Source organism: Rhinoraja longicauda, chromosome 3, assembly GCF_053455715.1.
Source record: "Rhinoraja longicauda isolate Sanriku21f chromosome 3, sRhiLon1.1, whole genome shotgun sequence".
Lineage (NCBI taxonomy): Eukaryota > Metazoa > Chordata > Chondrichthyes > Rajiformes > Arhynchobatidae > Rhinoraja > Rhinoraja longicauda.
The window spans coordinates 73,461,578-73,480,202 of NC_135955.1; the positions used below are offsets into that span (position 1 = coordinate 73,461,578).

At 41.1% G+C, this 18,625-nt stretch overlaps 1 protein-coding gene across 7 annotated transcripts in view; it reads right to left on the reverse strand.

Moving 5' to 3' along the window:
- pam (peptidylglycine alpha-amidating monooxygenase) overlaps positions 1 to 18,625 on the reverse strand; it is a 154,502-nt gene that overhangs the window by 106,872 nt on the left and 29,005 nt on the right. The window contains exon 1 of one of the 7 annotated variants that reach the window (XM_078396423.1): positions 229 to 338. The exons of the other annotated variants lie outside the window; for them this stretch is intronic. The gene's annotated coding sequence lies outside the window, so the exon portion shown is untranslated. Of the gene's footprint in view, positions 1 to 228; positions 339 to 18,625 lie in introns of those variants that run through there. 7 annotated transcript variants of the gene reach the window in all.

The following is an 18,625-nucleotide window of genomic DNA, read 5'->3' on the forward strand; positions in this document are numbered from 1 at the left end:
AATTGAAAAACAATTTGGGTTGCTTTTATGATGGGAATCCAAATGCTACTAAGTTCCTTATTTACTTTATTTATTTTTCTGTTCTCTGTCTGTAACTCTTCTAGAATAATGACTGTATAACATATTCAGATTTTATCTCAATTTTCAAACATTCCTTTTAATTGGTGGGAAATCACACATGTAAATCTCTTTCATTGTTATTTTTAAGAAATATCAATTAATACTAACAATTTATCAGATAAAACCATAACAAATGCTTAAACCAGGTCTTCAACAGCTCAGCAGCAAGTTCCAAGGCCGTCTATAAATTCACCAACGACACCACTGTTGTTCGCCGAATGATGGTGATGAGTCAGCGTACAAGAAGAGAGAGAAAACCTGGTTGAGTGGTGCCACAACAATCTCTTGTTCTGCATCAACTAAACTATGGAACTAATCACTTACTGCAGGCTACAGAAGTGCAAAAAAAGTAACTCGGTGGGTCAAGCAGCATCTGTGGAGAAAATGGACAGATGGCAATTTGGAGGGGTCTGACTACTGACTGGTAGACATTTGATTGTCACCAGTTTTCATTGGTGCATTGACAGTAGAAAGAGTTTGCACCTTTGAATTCCAAAGTGTTGCCATGTCAGGTGTTAGCTAGCACATAAATGTAATCATAAAGGCATCACACCCACCCCCCACCCCCCCCCCCCCCCTCAAATACTTTAACAAACTTCTACAGATTCTGTATCCTGACAATCACTGGAGGGAAATGCAAAGGGACAATGATTGTTGTCAGAATTTGAGGGATAGTTCTCGGTTAAACGAAGGGGCCAAAAAGGAGTTTGACGAGTTTAGCTTCCAACTGGTTCAGTGAATGGAAATTTCGACGAGAGGTTTGAGTCCCCCCCCATCCGGACCAAACTCAGATCCTGGGGAGACAGGGCTTTCTCCATCACTGCTCCCACCCTCTGGAACTCACTACCCCAAACCGTCAGAGACTCCTCCTCACTCACCACATTTAAAACATCACTGAAGTCTCACTTGTCCAACACCGCCTTCAATCATTGACCGTCGCCCCATCTTATTCATCCTTTTCTGTTCGTTTATTTATTTATCTTTATGTTAGATCTAATATGTAAAGCGTCTTTGGGTTTCTAGAAAAGCGCTATATAAATGTAATGCATTATTATTATTATTAGTAAATGAGACTGCTGCTCACCAGCAGGCAGTGATGGATGTCATGATGGTTTTGTTGGATGATGAGCTCTTGCTATTCGTGATCTATTTATGGATGACTGCACTGATGATTCAGTTGTCTGAAACTTGCCTCACATTTTGCCATTTAGCTGGTATTACTTTCTATTAATAGTTCCATTGCCAAGCAACATTGGCTCTGATCATCAAATCAACACCTTGTTTTCTCTCTCACTCCTTTTCTGTCAAGTATCTTACAATGCTCAGCTGTGATTTTTATACTCTCATTGACTATCACATGTCTGAGTCTTATCCCCTTTTCCCCTTGACTTCATAAGTCATAAGGTCATAAGTGATAGTAGAATTAGGCCATTCGGCCCATCAAGTCTACTCCACCATTCAATCATGGCTGATCTATCTCTCCCTCCTATTCTCCTGCCTTCTCCACATCACCTCTGATGCCTGTACTAATCAAAAATCTATCTATCTCTGCCTTAAAAATATTCACTGACTTGGCCTCTACAGCTTTCTGTGGCAAAGAATTCCACAGATTCACCACCCTCTGACTAAAGAAATTTCTCATCTCCTTCCTAAAAGAACGTCCTTTAATTCTGGGGCTATAACCTCTAGTCCGAGACTTTCCCACTCGTGGAAACATCCTCTCCACAACCCACTCTATCCAAGCCTTTCACTATTCTGTATGTTTCAAAAAGCCTCCCCCCCCCCCCCCATTTTTCTAAACTCCAGCGAGTACAAGCCCAGTGCCGACAAACGCTCATCATAGCTTAACCTAGTCATTCCTGGGATCATTCTTGTAAACCTCCTCTGGGCCCTCTCCAGAGCCAGCACATTCTTCCTCAGATATGGTGCTCAAACTATTCCAAATGCGGCCTTACCAGCACCTTACAGAGCCTCAACATTACATCGCTATTTTTGTATACAGGCCCTCTTGAAATTAATGCTAGCAATAAGTTTGCTTTCTTTACTACCAATTCGACTTGCAGATTAACTTTTTGGGAATCCTGCACCAGCACTTCCAGGTCACTTTGCACCTCTGATTGCTGGATTCTCTCCCGAATTCAAAAATAGTCTACGCCTTTATTCCTAATACCAAAATGCATGACTCCACACTTTGCTACACTATATTCCATCTGCCACTTGTCTGCCCACTCTCCCAACCTGTCCGTCCTTCTGCAGAGTCTCTGCTTTCTCTACACTACCTGCCCTTCCACCTATTTTTGTATCACCCTCAAACTTGGCCACAAATCCTTCAATCCACACGTCCAAATCATTAATAAACAACGTGAAAAGTAGCAGCCACAGCACCAACCTCTGTGGAACTCCGCTAGTCACTGGCAGCCAACCAGAAAAAGCCCCCTTTATTGCCACTCTTTGTCTTCAGCCATCCAGCCAACCTGCTATCCATGCTATTATCAGTTCCCCTTATAGACAGTATGCTGAAAGTCCTCGCTCTCATTGCTTTCAACCACCGTGCTCTCCTTAATTTTTTTATTTCTGAATTCTTGTCTTCCTGCTGTCCCTGAACTCTCCATATTATTAATATAGATTAATCTAGATACCCAGCAATGAACACAGTGGCATTGCACTTATTGCACATTGTCAATCTATAAGTAATGAAAGGTCCCAAGTCCATTTTGTTAGTCAATCTTTTTATTGGAAGCAAGTAAAGTTTAAGTTTAAATGAGATTATAACATAACCTTGTCAAACCCTGATATGGAGGGATCTTTGGGTCCAAGAGCGTAGCTCCCTAAGAGAGGCAACACAGTAGATTGAGTGACAAAGAAGGTATATGATATGCTTGCCTTCATTGGTCAGGGCACTGAGAATTAGAGTCAGGAAATCATGTTGCAGCTTTATAGGACTTTGGTTAGAACGTATTTGGAGTATTATGTGCAGTCTGGTCACCCCATTATAGGAGGGATGTGGAGGCTTTGGACAGAGTGCAGAAGAGGTCTGCCAGAATGCTGCTTGGATTAGAGGGTATCAATGAGAAGGAGAGATTGGACAAACTTGGACCGTTTTCTCTGGAACATCAGAGGTTGAGAGGAGACCTGATAGAAGTATATCAATTATGAGAAGCATAAATGTGGTAAACAATCAGAATAATTTCTCCCTGGGTGGAAATGTCAAAGACTCGAGGGCATAGCTATAAGGCGAGAGGGTCAAAGTTTAAAGGAGATGTGCGGGGCAAGTTCTTTTTTACATAGAGGGTGATGTGTGCCCGAAAGGCACTGTCAGGGGTGGCGGTGGAGACAGATATAATAGTGGCATTTAAGAGTCTTTTAGATAGGCACACGATTATGCATGGAATGGAGGAATATGGATCACATATAGACAGAGATTAGTTTAACTTGGCATAATGTTCAGGTCCAAAGTCCTGCGCACTACTGTTTCATGTTCTATATTCTGTGTTCGATGTATTCCATTCAAAATAACTTCTAGTATAGAATCAGATCCTGGAAAATGCAGTAAAGCGATTTTTCATTTCAGCCTTCAGATATTACTGATAATTTATTACATGGTTTCATCAGTAATGTATGAATGGAAAGCCTTCAAGGAATGGAGCTGAAAAAGCAACCATCTTAAAAATAAAATTCATAAACAGCAAAGCTTTATCTGTGCCCAAATAGTATACCAATATTCATAAAAGGAGATAAATCTTGAAATTAAAGACCCATTAACCTGATTTATTTACTGAGGAAAATTGTTTGAGAGCATTAAAAATGATAGTATTAGTATCCATTCATTTAAACAACAGGCCATAGGGAGCAGCCAGCATGGGTTTAGAGACAATAAACCACACCTCATTAAGTTGCTGGAACTACTTGAAGATATACTTAAATTACAGAACAAAGGTAACCAAGTGCATATTAAGTTATTTAGGTTTTTCAACATCATTTGATATGATACTTTAAAAAATCACGCTTACTGTAGAACTAATGGCAATTTACGAAGCTAATCTGCAATGTAAGTTGGTATCAACAGAAATAATTCTGCAAAGAGTGCTGCAGGCTCGTGGTGTCACTCAAATACGTTCTCAATTGGTTTCCACGAATAACTTGAAATAGTTCAGAGGCAAAAAAAAACTTTCCATATTACAATAGATTTGTAATCCTTTGTATAATATAAGGAACAAAAACAAAGGCCTTGGAAATATCAAGATATTAAAGAAAGTAAGACTTTATATTATCATATACACCAGGGTGCATCAGAATTCCTTGTTCACATGAAACTCAGAGTAAAGATGAAAATGTACTTCTTTGATTATTGCTTGGATTATCCAAAGTGAAATTCAGTCTTCTCTGCTGTAATAGAAAGAACACCTCAAATGTGTTCCAGTAGCATCAGTGCATAAAACATAGAAATTTGAACAAAGAAGATACCTCTCTAGTTTATTCTGTTTAATGTCAGGAGATTAGACATTTACTCACTTCCTTTTTCTTTTGTCAGGTGAAACAGGATTCAAGGAGCAGTTCTTGGTATGGTTAAGGAATGTATAAAGTAGTTCCATAGAAGCCACATTGATATTACATGGATAACAGCGAGACTTTCTCTATTACCAAAAATGACAATTAACATGACACTCTAAGTTCACTCGTGCAGCAGGTTTCAACCATGTTTTAATTTTGCACCAAATTAAAGCAGGCCAATGTATAACGCAATTAGATACAGATCTTACAATGTTTGGGCTTCAGAATCTGTCATTCTATAGAAGATAACACTGCAAAATAATCACCCCGCCTTCTCTAGTTTGCATAATGACAACACAAAAAGAGACTCCGAAGCTTTAACTTGGGAGAGAGGAAATCTTGGAGGCATAAAATATGTGACACCATAGAGAGTGAAGATGGTTATAAAGAATTGCAGTGGGATTTTGATTAGCAAAGTGAGGGGCTGAGGGATGGATAATGGAGTTTAATTCAGTTAAGTGCAAGGTGTTTGATTTTTGGAAGTCAAACCAGGGCAGGATATTCACAGTGAATAGTTGGGCCTTGGGAAGTGTTGTAGAGTGGAGGGATCTAGGTGTACAGGTACAAATACAAGTTCCTGAAAATGTCATCGGATAGGATGTTCAAGAAGGCTTTTGGCATGATGGCCTTCATCAGTCAGGGAATTGAGTATAGAAGTTGGGATGCTATGTTGCAGCCGTACAAGATGTTGGTGAGGCCACACGTGGAGAATTAATTCCGTTTTGGTCATCCTGCTATAGGAAAGATGCCATTATGATGGAAAGCATGCGCAGATGATTTACAAGGATGTTGACATGACTCAAGTGCTTGAGGTATAGGGAGTGATTGATAGGATAGCGCTATATTCCTTGAAATGCAGGTGGCTGAAGGGTGATCTTGCATGAAATCATGAGGGCAATAGATAGTGTGAACGTACAGAGTGCCTTTTCCCAAGGTAGGGGAATGAAGAATCAGGCATAGGTTTAAGGCGAGAGGGGATATATTTAATAAGAACCCGGTAGACAACATTTTCACACAGAGTGGTGGGTATGTGGAATGACCTGCGAGAGGAGGTAGTTGAAGCAGATACGGTGACAACATTTGAACAGATACATGGATATGAAAGGTTTAGATGGATATAGTCTAAACTGAGTCAAATATAACCAGCTTGGGTTGGGCATGTTAAGGGCCTGTCCCACTTAGGCGATTTTTTAGGCGACTGCCGGCGACTGTCAAAGTCGTAGCAGATCGCCGAAATTTTCTTTTACCCGACGACAATGACCACGACAATGCCGAGTCAGGTCGAGATTACACCGTCTTCGGAAACATTGCGAAATTCCCACACTGTCAATGCTTCTCCGGTGTCCTAATTTTCGCTGAAATCACTGACAAGTCGGTAAGTACGTGAGAGTTTTGAACTATAACATCTTGTATGGGTTACTTAAAAACCAAGCTTCACGGTAACAAGGCATAAACTGGATTGACTTCCAGTTTACTAATGGCAGTATTAAGAAATTTAATTTTAAAAGTGGTTAAATGGATTTTTGTGAAAAGTGTGTGGGCGTTCTTTGAAAATGTACGGGAAATGCATATCTGGTTTCTGGGTTGCATATCTGGGTTGGGAGCCTACTTTAAATGTGATCGCTGATGGCCATAAACATCGCGAAAATTCCCACGCTTACCTGACCGTCAAACTGTCGCCTCCAATCTACCTGGCAAATGTCCTGACGGTAAATAAATTGGTTAATCAGATTGGTTAATGTGCACCTGCGATCAGTCCGCATTAACCAATCTGATCTCCCGGTGGCTGAGCACTTCAACTCCCCCTCCCATTCCCAGTCTGACCTTTCTGTCATGGGTCTCCTCCAGTGCCATAGTGAGTCCCACCGGAAATTAGAGGAACAGCACCTCATATTTCGCCTGGGCAGCTTGCAGCCCAGTGGTATGAACATTGACTTCTCCAACCATATTCCATAAGTCATTTCCAGAAACGTGGAAACAAAATGGGAAAATGGAATTAAAAAAGGTCTGCTTCACAAGGAAATATTGAGGAATATATCCTGTCTATTTTCAGTTATTAGATGAATTATTTACTTTGATACGAAGAATTGAAACAAAAACAGATTTATTTAGAAAAATATTAACATTCTGCTAAATATCACTGAAAAGAGTTACAAGAGTGCTGAAAATTAACTGGTATCCACTGCAAAGCATAGAAAATTATAATGCTGTATGTCAAACAGTGTTTTGGCCTTTATTTCCAAAAGGAAAGACAAGAAAAACAGAATTTGAAATAAAAAATAAAGAATAATGAGAACACTCAGCAGTCAAGTAGCATTTCATAGGATCATAGAGGAATATAGCACCAAACAGGCCCTTTGGCCCATCAAGTCCTGCCGATCATCAACAGCGTAACTATATTAATCTCATCTACAGTACTTCATTTATAGTCTTTTATGCCTTGGCAATTCAAATGTTCATCCGCACCTGAATGTCAGCAGCAGTATGATTTGCCCAATTTCCTACACATGAATGAATTAATGAATGAATGAATGAATGAATGAATGAATGAATGAATGAATGAATGAATGAATGAATAAGTTTATTGGCCAAGTATGCATATACAAGGAATGTGCCTTGGTGCTCCACTCACAAATGACAACACAAACATACAGTTAACAATTAAGAATAAAGCATAACCACATCAAAACAATAAGGATACAACATTACGGTCTAAACATGTGGGTGAAAATAAACCAGGGCAAAAAAGGGACTACAGACTTTGGTTATTGAGTAGAACTATCACTCGTGGAAAAAAGCTGTTTATGTCTGGCTGTGGCTGCTTTGACAGTCCGGAGTCGCCTTCCAGAGGGAAGTGATTCGAAGAGTTTGTGACCAGGGTGAGAGGGGTCAGAGATGATCTTGCCCGCTCGCTTCCTGGCCCTTGCAGTGTACAGTTCGTCAATGGGGGGAAGGTTGCAGCCAACAACCTTCTCAGCTGTGCGAACGATCCGTTGCAGCCTCCGAATGTCGTGCTTGGTGGCTGAGCCAAACCAGACCATGATGGAGAAGGTGAGGACGGACTCAATGATAGCAGTATAGAAATGGACCATCATTGCCTGTGGCAGATTGTGTTTCTTCAGTTGCCGCAGGACGTACATCCTCTGTTGGGCCTTTTTGACAGTGGAGTTGATGGTGGCCCCCCCATTTAAGGTCCCTGGAGATGATGGTTCTAAGGAATTTAAATGACTCCACAGATGTGACTATGGTGTTGTTGATGGTGAGTGGGGGAGAGGAGGGGGATCTCTTCGAAAGTCTACAATTAGTTCCACTGTCTTGAGAGCATTGAGCTCCAGGTTGTTGCGATAGGAACATAGAAAGAGCACACCTCCAAAGCAAACTGAAGAATTTAAGAAGACTGAAGAAGGATTACGACCCGAAACGTCATCTATCCCTTTTCTCCAGAGATGCCTTTTCTCCTCACCCGCTTAATTACTTCAGCATTTTTTGTCTAAAGAATTTAAGAACAGCTCTCACAGATGGTAGTTAAATAGATGTGAAATAGACACAAATTAGCCCAAAAGTCACTCTTCCAGGAACAGCAATCAACACATGAGATCAGCAGGAGAAATAATTAGACATCATGATTTTACATACCTCTTTAAATTAAATTTCGAAAATTTAAAAAACCTCGCCCGCGCTCATCCAACAGCGGCCTACCTCGCCCAGCGCTGCGAAGTCGGACCTGGTCGACCTTACACCTCCATCCACCGGCGCTCCCTCGAGCTCAGGTATGCCGCTCTTCGACCGATCATCCCGGTCCCTGGACTGCCGGTCCGTGGGCTCCCAGCAAGGCCATCTGTGAAGCGCAGCGGCGTGGTCTCCCTGAACCTCCGCCCGCTGGCGTGGGAGCCGCTACCGGACCGAAGCTCACCTGTTGTCCCTACTGTCCCTACTAAAGTGGCCCTGATCAACGTAAGATCCCTACAAAACAAGACTTTCATCCTCAACGACTTCTTCATCATCCGTGGATTGGACTTCCTACTGCTCACAGAATCCTGGCTTAACCCTGGTGAGCTTGCTCCACTCGTGGAACTCTGTCCTGATAACTGTCACTTCTTCACCTCGCCTAGGCTCTCCGGACGCGGTGGGGGCTTAGCCACTGTGTTTAAGAAACATTTCAACTGCCGCCTCCTGAACGCTGATCATTTCTCCAGTTTCGAGGTGCAACTAATTAAAGTAGGCCTAGCCTACCCCCTCTTAATTGTTCTTGTGTATCGCCCACCAAAAATGCATAAGGACTTCATCACCCAATTTGCTGATCTGATTTCTAGCATTTTGCCCAAATTTGACCGGATCATGATTCTTGGTGACTTTAATATTCATGTTTGCTGTCCCACTAAGCCTCTTGTGAGTGAATTTATGCACCTGGTTGAGTCCTTCAATCTGACTCTTCACACCACGGGACCCACTCACAAGTTAGGCCATGCTCTCGACCTAGTGTTATCGTCCGGATTCCCAATCAACAACATTGAAACTACTGAAGCCTGTCTATCGGACCACAGCGCTATCATTTTTGACGCATCTCTGCCTTTATCTCCCGCAAAATCTCATCTCCCTGTTCGCTACTCCCGCGACATAAATTCATTGACTGCCAGTAAATTCTCCGAGGCTCTCACAGCTGCCCCCAACATCTGCACTATTGAGGCCTCTCCCCCCCATCTCAGCACTGAGGATCTCGCCTCTTTATTTAATATCACTTGCTCTTCCATCCTGGATTCTATCGCTCCCCTTAAAATGAAAAAGCCTAAGCCCAAAGGTCGGCCGTGGCTCAATGACACCACCAAAGCCCTAAGAAGGGAGTGCAGAAAATCAGAAAGGAGATGGAAATGTGACAAGCTTCAAATTTCCTTCGAAATTCTGAGAAACAATCTTCTCAAATACCAGGAAGCAGTAAAGTCTGCTAGAGCACAATACTTCTCCGACCTTATTTCCAAAAACTCTCATAACTCCAAGGTCCTATTTAGAACAATTACCTCTGTCATATGTCCCGCCCCCAGTACCAGCTTAGTTGGGTCCCCTGCTAAGTGCGAAGAATTCGCTAAATTTTTCACCAACAAAGTTGAGAATATTAGAATGAACATTTCCCCTCCCACCCGTGACCTAGCTGTCTCACTAGTCTGTTCATCTAAATTGGACTGCTTCCAACCCGTCACTCTATCCTCCCTTGCAAAGCTTATCTCCGCTATGAAACCTGCAACCTGCCCCCTTGATCCTGCCCCCATTGCCCTTCTGAAGGATGTCATTGCAATAGCTGGTCCCAGCATCCTCTCTATTATCAACAGTTCTCTGGCCACTGGCACTGTTCCAACCAGTTTCAAGCACGCGGTGGTCCAGCCCCTACTGAAAAAACCTAACCTAGACCCCACCTTGCCTAGCAACTACAGACCCATTTCCAAACTGCCATTCCTGTCAAAAGTCCTTGAAAAGGCAATCCTTAACCAATTAGTGCCCTACCTGCACCAAAACACCATCCTGGAAAGTTTCCAGTCAGGTTTCAGAGCCCACCACAGCACAGAGTCTGCCTTGTTGAAGATACACAACGACCTGCTTCTCGCCATCGACACCGGCGACTGTGCAATCCTGCTCCTTCTCGACCTCAGCGCAGCATTCGATACAGTGGACCACACCATCCTTATTGACCGTCTCCGGTATGCGGTTGGCATTGATGGCACTGCCCTGAGCTGGTTCGCTTCGTACCTCAAAGATAGGAGTTTCGCCATCAACATAGGCAGTTATTCCTCTGCTCCAGCTAGCCTCTCCTGCGGAGTTCCACAAGGCTCAATCCTAGGCCCCATTCTCTTTTCTCTATACATGCTCCCCCTTGGCCAAATCATTCAAAGGCACGGCATTTCTTTCCACTGCTATGCCGATGACACTCAGCTTTACCTCCCCCTGAAACCCAACAACCAGTCAAATTTAAACAGCCTCTCACACTGCCTTGAGGACATAAAATGTTGGATGGCACAGAACTTCCTCCAATTAAATGAGAGCAAGTCTGAGGTCATCCTATTCGGCCCCCCCGACTCCATCAAATTGATAACAGGCAGTCTTGGAAGCCTATCCTGCCTAGTCAAACCGCATGTCAAAAACCTCGGCATGATATTTGACTCTGCATTAAAATTTGATAAGCAAGTCAACGCTGTGGTAAAAGCCAGCTTCTTCCAACTTCGAACCATAGCTAAAATCAAACCTTTCCTCAAATTCGACGACACAGAAAAAATCATTCACGCTTTCATTTCCTCCCGCCTGGACTACTGCAACTCCCTATACACTGGGATCAGCCAATCTTCCCTGTCCCGCCTGCAACTGGTCCAAAACGCCGCAGCGAGACTCCTGACGGGTACCCGTAAAAGGGACCACATCACCCCGATTCTGGCCTCTCTCCACTGGCTCCCTGTACGGTACAGAATCAACTTCAAGCTCCTCCTATTCACGTATAAAGCCCTAAATGGACACTCCCCCCCCTACATCAAAAATCTTCTAACCCCCCTCTCTAACTCCAGGTCCCTCAGATCGGCCGACTTGGGGCTATTCACTATCCCACGGTCTAGGCTTAAACTCAGGGGTGACCGCGCTTTTGCGGTTGCAGCTCCTAGACTGTGGAACAGCATCCCTCTCCCGATCAGAACTGCCCCCTCCATCGACTCCTTTAAGTCCAGGCTCAAAACATATTTCTACTCCCTAGCGTTTGAGGCTCATTGAGGAGGCGCTGTGAACTGTTTGCGTGCTACTGTATGTTTTCATTTTTTTTTCTATTGGAACCTAATTCAAATGTACAGCACTTTGGTCAACGTGGGTTGTTTTTAAATGTGCTATACAAATAAAATTGACTTGACTTGACTTGACTTAAAATATTCCTCAGTGAATTTGGAATGCTGCAAACTTACATTTCTGCTCAAAACAACGTATTGCAATGTGACAACCATTTTAATTATCCAGTACTCATTTCTAATAGAGAAGAAAAAAAGTTTGCTAAAATTTGGAGATTAACAAAAAAAAGATGAATGGTAATAAATGTTAACAAGCTTTCAAACTATATATTTTATCAACATCATCTGAAGGGCTTTGACATAAGATCACAATTGCCAAAATGATTAATATTATTCAGGCATTAGATTAATCAAATTGTTTCTCCACCGTAATATGCAAACACAGCTTATAATGGTCAATTGAACCCTAAAATGTTTTAATTTAGTAGAATTGTTCTTGTTATTTACAATGTTTTAAGTGCATGAAGGAAGAAGGGTTACCAGAGAGAGACGAGGGCCCCTCAGGAATCAAAGCAGTCAACTCTGTGTGGTCTTCAATTAGTATTTCTCCTCTGTTTTTACCGCGGAGAAAGACATAAGAACTGTGGAACTTGGGGCAGACAATGGAAGTGTCTTGAGAACAGTCAGTATTATAGTCAAGGCGCTGCTGAAGGTCCTAACACATATGAAGGTAGATAAATCCCTCGGGCCTGATCAGATATATCTGAGGACATTGTGGGAAGCTATAGAGGAAATTGCATGTGCCCTGGCTGAGATTTATGAGTCACCATTCAATAAGGGTGAGGTGCCAGAGGACAGGAGGGTGGCAAATGTTGTGTCTCTATTTAAGAACGACTGCGCGGAGAATCTGGGAACTATAGATGAGTGAGTTTAACATCTGGTTGGTGTGCCTCAAGGTTCAGTACTGTGCCCATTGCTGTTTGTCATCTATATCAACAATTTGGAGGAGAACATACAGGTGTTATTAGTAAATTTGCACATAACACTAAAGTGAGTGGCATTGTAGATAGCGAGGATGGTTGTCAAACTTTTCAGCAGAATCTTGATCATTGGACAGATGGCTGAAGAATGGTTGGAGTTTAATAAAGAGAAGTGCGAGTTGTTGCATTTTGGGAAGTCGAACCACAGCAGGACAGTTAGTGTAGGGTTCTGGGGAGTAGATGGGTCTATGCGTGCAGGTACATTGATCCATAGTGGTGTCGCAGATAGATAGGGTGGTCAAGAAGGCTTTCAGCACATTGGCCTTCATAATTCAGAATATTGAGTAAAAATGTTGGGAGTATATGTTACAGTCGCGTAACATTTAGAGTATCATGTTCAGTTTTAGTCACTCTATGATAGGAAAGATGTTGTTAAGCTGGATAGGGTGCAGAGAAGATTTACGAGGATGTTGCCAGGAGGGCCTGAGCTATAGGGAATGGTTAAGCAAGTTAGGATTTGAGAGGTGATCTTATAGAGGTGTATAAGATCATGAGAGGAATAGGTAGGATAGATGCAAAGTAGATAGGGTAGAATCTTTTACCTAGAGTAGGGAAAACTAGAACCAGAGGATGGAGGTTTGTGAGGGGGGGGATTTAATAGGAACCTGAGGAGCAACTTTTTTTTACACAAAGGATGGTAGGTATGTTGGATGAGCTGCCAGAGGAGGTGGTTGAGGTATGTACTATGACAATGTTTAAAAAAACATTTGGACTGGTAAATGGATAGGATAGTTTTGGAGGGATATTGGCCCCACATAGACAGTTAGGACTAGTGTAGATGGGCATTTATTCACAAAATGCTGGAGTAACTCAGCAGGTCAGGCAGAATCTCAGGAGAGAAGGAATGGGTGACGTTTCGGGTCGAGACCCTTCTTCAGTGTAGATGGGCATGTTGGTTGGCATTGCCAACTTGGGCCAAAGGGACTGTTTCCACACTATGACGCTCTTTGTTCAGATTAGCACAAATACTTCAGTGAAAGTATTTGTAGATATAGTATAGGCTAGATACTAGCCTATTTGTAGATATAGTATAGGCTAGAGTTAAGTAGTTAGGTTAAATGCTGTGATAAATTAAGAAATCATTTGTGTAACAAAATATTTGTCACAACTTGTTGGCTTAGTTGAGCTGATTTACTGTCATTTGTTCCAAAGTATTAACCAGTCAAATAATTTACTGCTATCCCCCATCTAACTTCTTCTTTAAAGTTTTCCTCCAATTAAAATAAAACATTTTAGATTTAATTCAGAGAAACCTGTCAAAAGAAATAAATAAATAAATATTTAGCTGCTTGCAGGGATTCGGCTATTCAACGAGATTGTGGCTGATCTGTTACCTAATGTCACATACTTGCCGTTTCTCAAAAGCTCTGAACATCTTCTAATATAGAAATCTATCATTTTCAAATGGAAAATGAACTGGTCTCACATTAATAGTCTCTTGGTCCTTGGATTACTAAGCAAAGGGTGATTTTCTCAACCTATCATTGTTACACTCCACTACTTTGAGCAAGTGCTTTGTTGCCCAACCCTCAACTGATTTCCTGTCCAGAATAATAATTTGTCTTCAATCTCATGAGCTTCATTTTAGCTAACAATTTATTTTGAGGATATTTCCAAGATCATTTATCTGCCGCAACATTCGTTATTTTTGTTAACATCAACTGCATAATTTATTTTTAAACTTAAACTTGAATTATTTAAACAAGGATAGTTATTTTTTAATAATATATAGAGAATACATGGTCTTGGCAATAGAGAAATAGCAGAAACCATTCCACTGACTTTCTGATCGTTCTTATATAATTAGAAGCACGTATCACACTTGAATAGGTAGACATTTTGGACAGAAACAAGGTGAATGGCAGGGCTCTGAGGAGTGTTGTAGAGCAGAGGGATCTAAGAGTGCGGGTACATAGTTCCTTGAAAGTGAGACATTTCTTCACTCAAAAGGGCAGTGAATCTCTAGACATATCAATCAATCAGTGAAAGCATTCATTCCTTAAAGTGTAGGATCCTGGGGGGTATTCTTAGAGGTGTATAAAATTATGAGAGGAATAGATTGAGTGAATGCAGTCTTTTTATCCTGGGTAGATGAATCAAAAAGGACATATGTTTAAGGAGAGTGGGGCAAGATTTAATACAAACCTGAGGGGCAAACTTTACCACTCAGAGGGTGACTAGCTGTCAAAGGAGTTAGTGAAAGCAGGTACTATAACAGCATTTAAAAAACACTTGGACATACTTGGATAGGAAAGATTTAGAGGAATATGGGACAAAAGCTTGCAAATGGGACTAGCTTGGCTGGGGCATCTTGATTGGCATGGACGTGTTGGGCTAAAGGGTCAGTTTCCCTGCTCTATGGCTATCATTCTCAGAAAAAAAAAATCACGATTCAGTACTTGCAGGTACAAAAGCACACATAAATGCATAAACCACAGACCTCTGAAATTATATTCTGATTTTCATTTTTTTGTCTTCATCATGGGTACCTACATTGTAAGGGGCGCGACTGAAAAGTCACCTATCCATGTTCTCCAGAGATGCTGCCTGATCCGCTGAATTACTCCAGCACTTTGTGTCTTTTTAGTAAACCACCATCTGCAGTTTTTTGTTTCTATCTATATATCTTCCTGCTGAGAAATGTAAGCATTGGAAAATGACTGTCACAGAATGTAAGGAATCTACAGGACCATTACCAATTTAAAGTATTTCCTTTAGTGTTATTTTTTTGTCAAACTAGTGTACAAAATAAATGAAAATAAAAACAATCAACCAAACTTTTTCCAAGTCCATACATTAACATTTGGGTTAAAAAACCTGCAGAACATGAAGTTACCAATGTATGTATACCTTTTGTTCTGATGTCTTAGAGTGACCCTTTAGCCTAATAGCAACATTCTACTTTTAAATCATAACACAGGGCTCAAATCATAGCTTAAACTCAAATCATAGAATTGTGGAATTCTCTGCCACAGAAGGTAGTTGAGGCCAGTTCATTGGCTATATTTAAGAGGGAGTTAGATGTGGCCCTTGTGGCTAAAGGGATCAGGGGGTATGGAGAGAAGGCAGGTACGGGATACTGAGTTGGATGATCAGCCATGATCATATTGAATGGCGGTGCAGGGCCGAAGGGCCTACTCCTGCACCTATTTTCTATGTTTCTATGTTTAACCCCCGTCAAGTGGAGATTTCAGCTCCAGAGCCAATCTATTTTCAGCATTCAGCATGATACTTGGATGCAGTGGATGTGAATGGCTAGCCCCACATCCTGTGCATGTGATGTTCCTGAGAACCCACCTGGAGATGGTGCACTATTGACATTAATTAGGCAAACTATGAGTTTATATTTTTAAAGACTACGTAGGAAATCTAACCAGCGATAACTATATCATCTTTCAGACAGCAGCCAAACAAATTGTAACAAACATGTACATTAGTTATGTTCTTTTCAGTGTCATGGTTTCCCAAAAGATGTTGTGGTTAAAATAGACTTTCGAGAAAACAACTTGCCAAATTACAGAAACACAGCTTTGCTAATTATAAAGTAACATGAATCATTAAGTCAGCTTTCACAAATCAGGGACTGCCTCTGGCAGCATAAGATGGAAAGCTCAAGCACTTGATATGCACCATTAACCGACAATGTAAACTGTACCAGGTTTATTGAAAGGATGTAACCAGGCAACCAGAAAATTCACAAGACTGGAAAGACTTTAGACAAGATGAAGGATGGAGAGTAAAGACAGGGAAATGGGCTAGTGAGAATGACATGTTCTATTTAAATGCTTCCAAGGGCTTCTTTTGACAATTCCAAATTAATAATATTTTTTTTTAATGAATCGGGTTTACATGGCGAGGTGGAAGGAGAGGAGGGAGAAAATTGAGATAGAAACTTGGATGCAGAATTCATTTCCCCACATTAACTTCTTAATTAAGGAGGGCTTATTTCTCGGCCTGTTACATCAATACGATTGATTTGAACTTTCATCCACATTCTCAAAAACACACCTGAGATTTTAACAGGAAACAATGCAACACTTCATCGGGTAGTGCTGTGCTTCACAGCTGTAGCAAACCATGTTCAGTCTTGATCTCCAGTGCTTTTGGTATGAAGTCTGCATGTTCACTGCGAGATCATGTGGGCTTCCCATGAATCCTCCACTTTCTTTCCACCTCCCAAAGATGTTCTAATTGGTTAGTTTGCCACAGAAGGCAGTGGAAGCCAATTCACTGGGTGAATTTAAAAGAGAGTTAGATAGAGCTCTAGGGGCTAGTGGAATCAAGGGATAATGGGAGAAGGCAGGCACAGGTTACTGATTGTAGATGATCAGCCATGATCACAATGAATGGCGGTGCTGGCTCGAAGGGCCAAATGGCCTCCTCCTGCACCGATTTTCTATGTTTCTATTTAAGTTATTAATTGAAAATTAACCCTATTTGAGTTGGGTGGTGGAAGTATTATGGTGGATTTTATGGACCGGATGACCAATTCAGGAAAAGGAAGAGGCTTCATGTTAAACTTGTTGTGGTACTCAAAAGTTCTTGTCCCATTCCTGCTCCCTGAACTGGAACATCAGCTAGTTAAATGCTGACGATTGTAACTAGTCAGAATGCATAGACTCAATGAGCCAAAAGGCCTCCTTCCATGTTATAGCAGAGTATGGGAATAAGCCAAATAACAATGATTCCCTAACACAAATACAAAATTAAAATTAATTTATGGTATCCCATTTTACAAATTATTCATCAACTGACTATACAGAAACAATATTAGAAACCTGTCTTATTTATGCCTGTGCTCATAAGGGTCATACAGCGTGGAAACAGACCTTTCGGCTCAACTTGCCCACCCCGACCATCATGTTCCATCTACACTAGCCCCACCCACTGCAATTGGCCCATATCACTCCAAATCTGTACCTTTATACATATATACATATATATATATATATATATATATACACACACACACATAGAAGGGTCTCAACCCGAAACGTCACCCATTCCTTCTCTCCAGAGATGCTGCCTGAGCCGCTGAGTTACTCCAGCACTTTGTGATACCTTCGATTTGTACCAGTATCTGCAGTTATTTTCCTACATATATATATATATATATATACAAAAGTGTTCATGACTCGATTTTTAGTTAGACTTTATGTAATTTGGCATTGTTAGTGTGCAGCAAAATCATTAACCAGTTGCATCATTAGGTTGCCATTGTTTGTAATTCATTAAGAATTGATTAATAGTTAATGTCAGGCAAGCTATGTGTTAAAAAACTAGAAAACTTACATACACATACCGAAAGTTATTTATGGTTCAGTGATCCATGTTGTATTGCCTGCCAGTGATTCCTTGGAGCACATTAACATTCCAAGCAACTGCCAAAACTAAGCAGCAAACACCATGCAATATGTTACTTTTATTTACTCATGGATGTTGCTGAAAGGCAAGCATTTATTGACCGCCCCTAATTTTACTGGAACTGTGTGGGTTGCTAAAGCATATCTGAAGGCTGCTAACAGTCAACCACATGCTATTGACTTGCAGTCACAACAAGAAAGACTAAATAAAGTCTGCTGAATTTCCTCCCTGAAGAACATCAGTGAATCAGATTGGTTCCTTACAATTCCTCAAACACCAAAACTGGTGATTCCTCAAACACCAAAACTGGTATTTTTTCAAATAAATTGTAGCCTCTAACAATAATGTATATTCTTATTTATGTAGTATATCATCTGAGTGTTAAAAATCATAAACTAGAGTCTGTTGAAGGACAAACACTCATGACAAAGATAAATGGCTATTACCGCCACAGTTTTTACTGGAAGCAACCCTGCAAAATAAATGGAGCATATATCAGAGTTTTACAATTCATTACAGTACTTCTGGTTTCCATTTTCAATCATCTCTCACTGATGGGAAATAGATTAACTGGGTTCAATGGTTTCTAAATACAAAGAACACTCAAAGATGAGAATTGTCATTAATATATAAACGCAAGAGTAAAGGCTGTCATTTCAGACACTCAAGCTTATTTGGCCATTCAATCTGATCATGGGTGATTTGACATTCCCTCAGTTCTCTTTAGAAGTTAACTTAGTGAATCTTCTTTTGAAAATATTCCAAAACATTCATCTATTGGCATCAATTTTCTTTAAA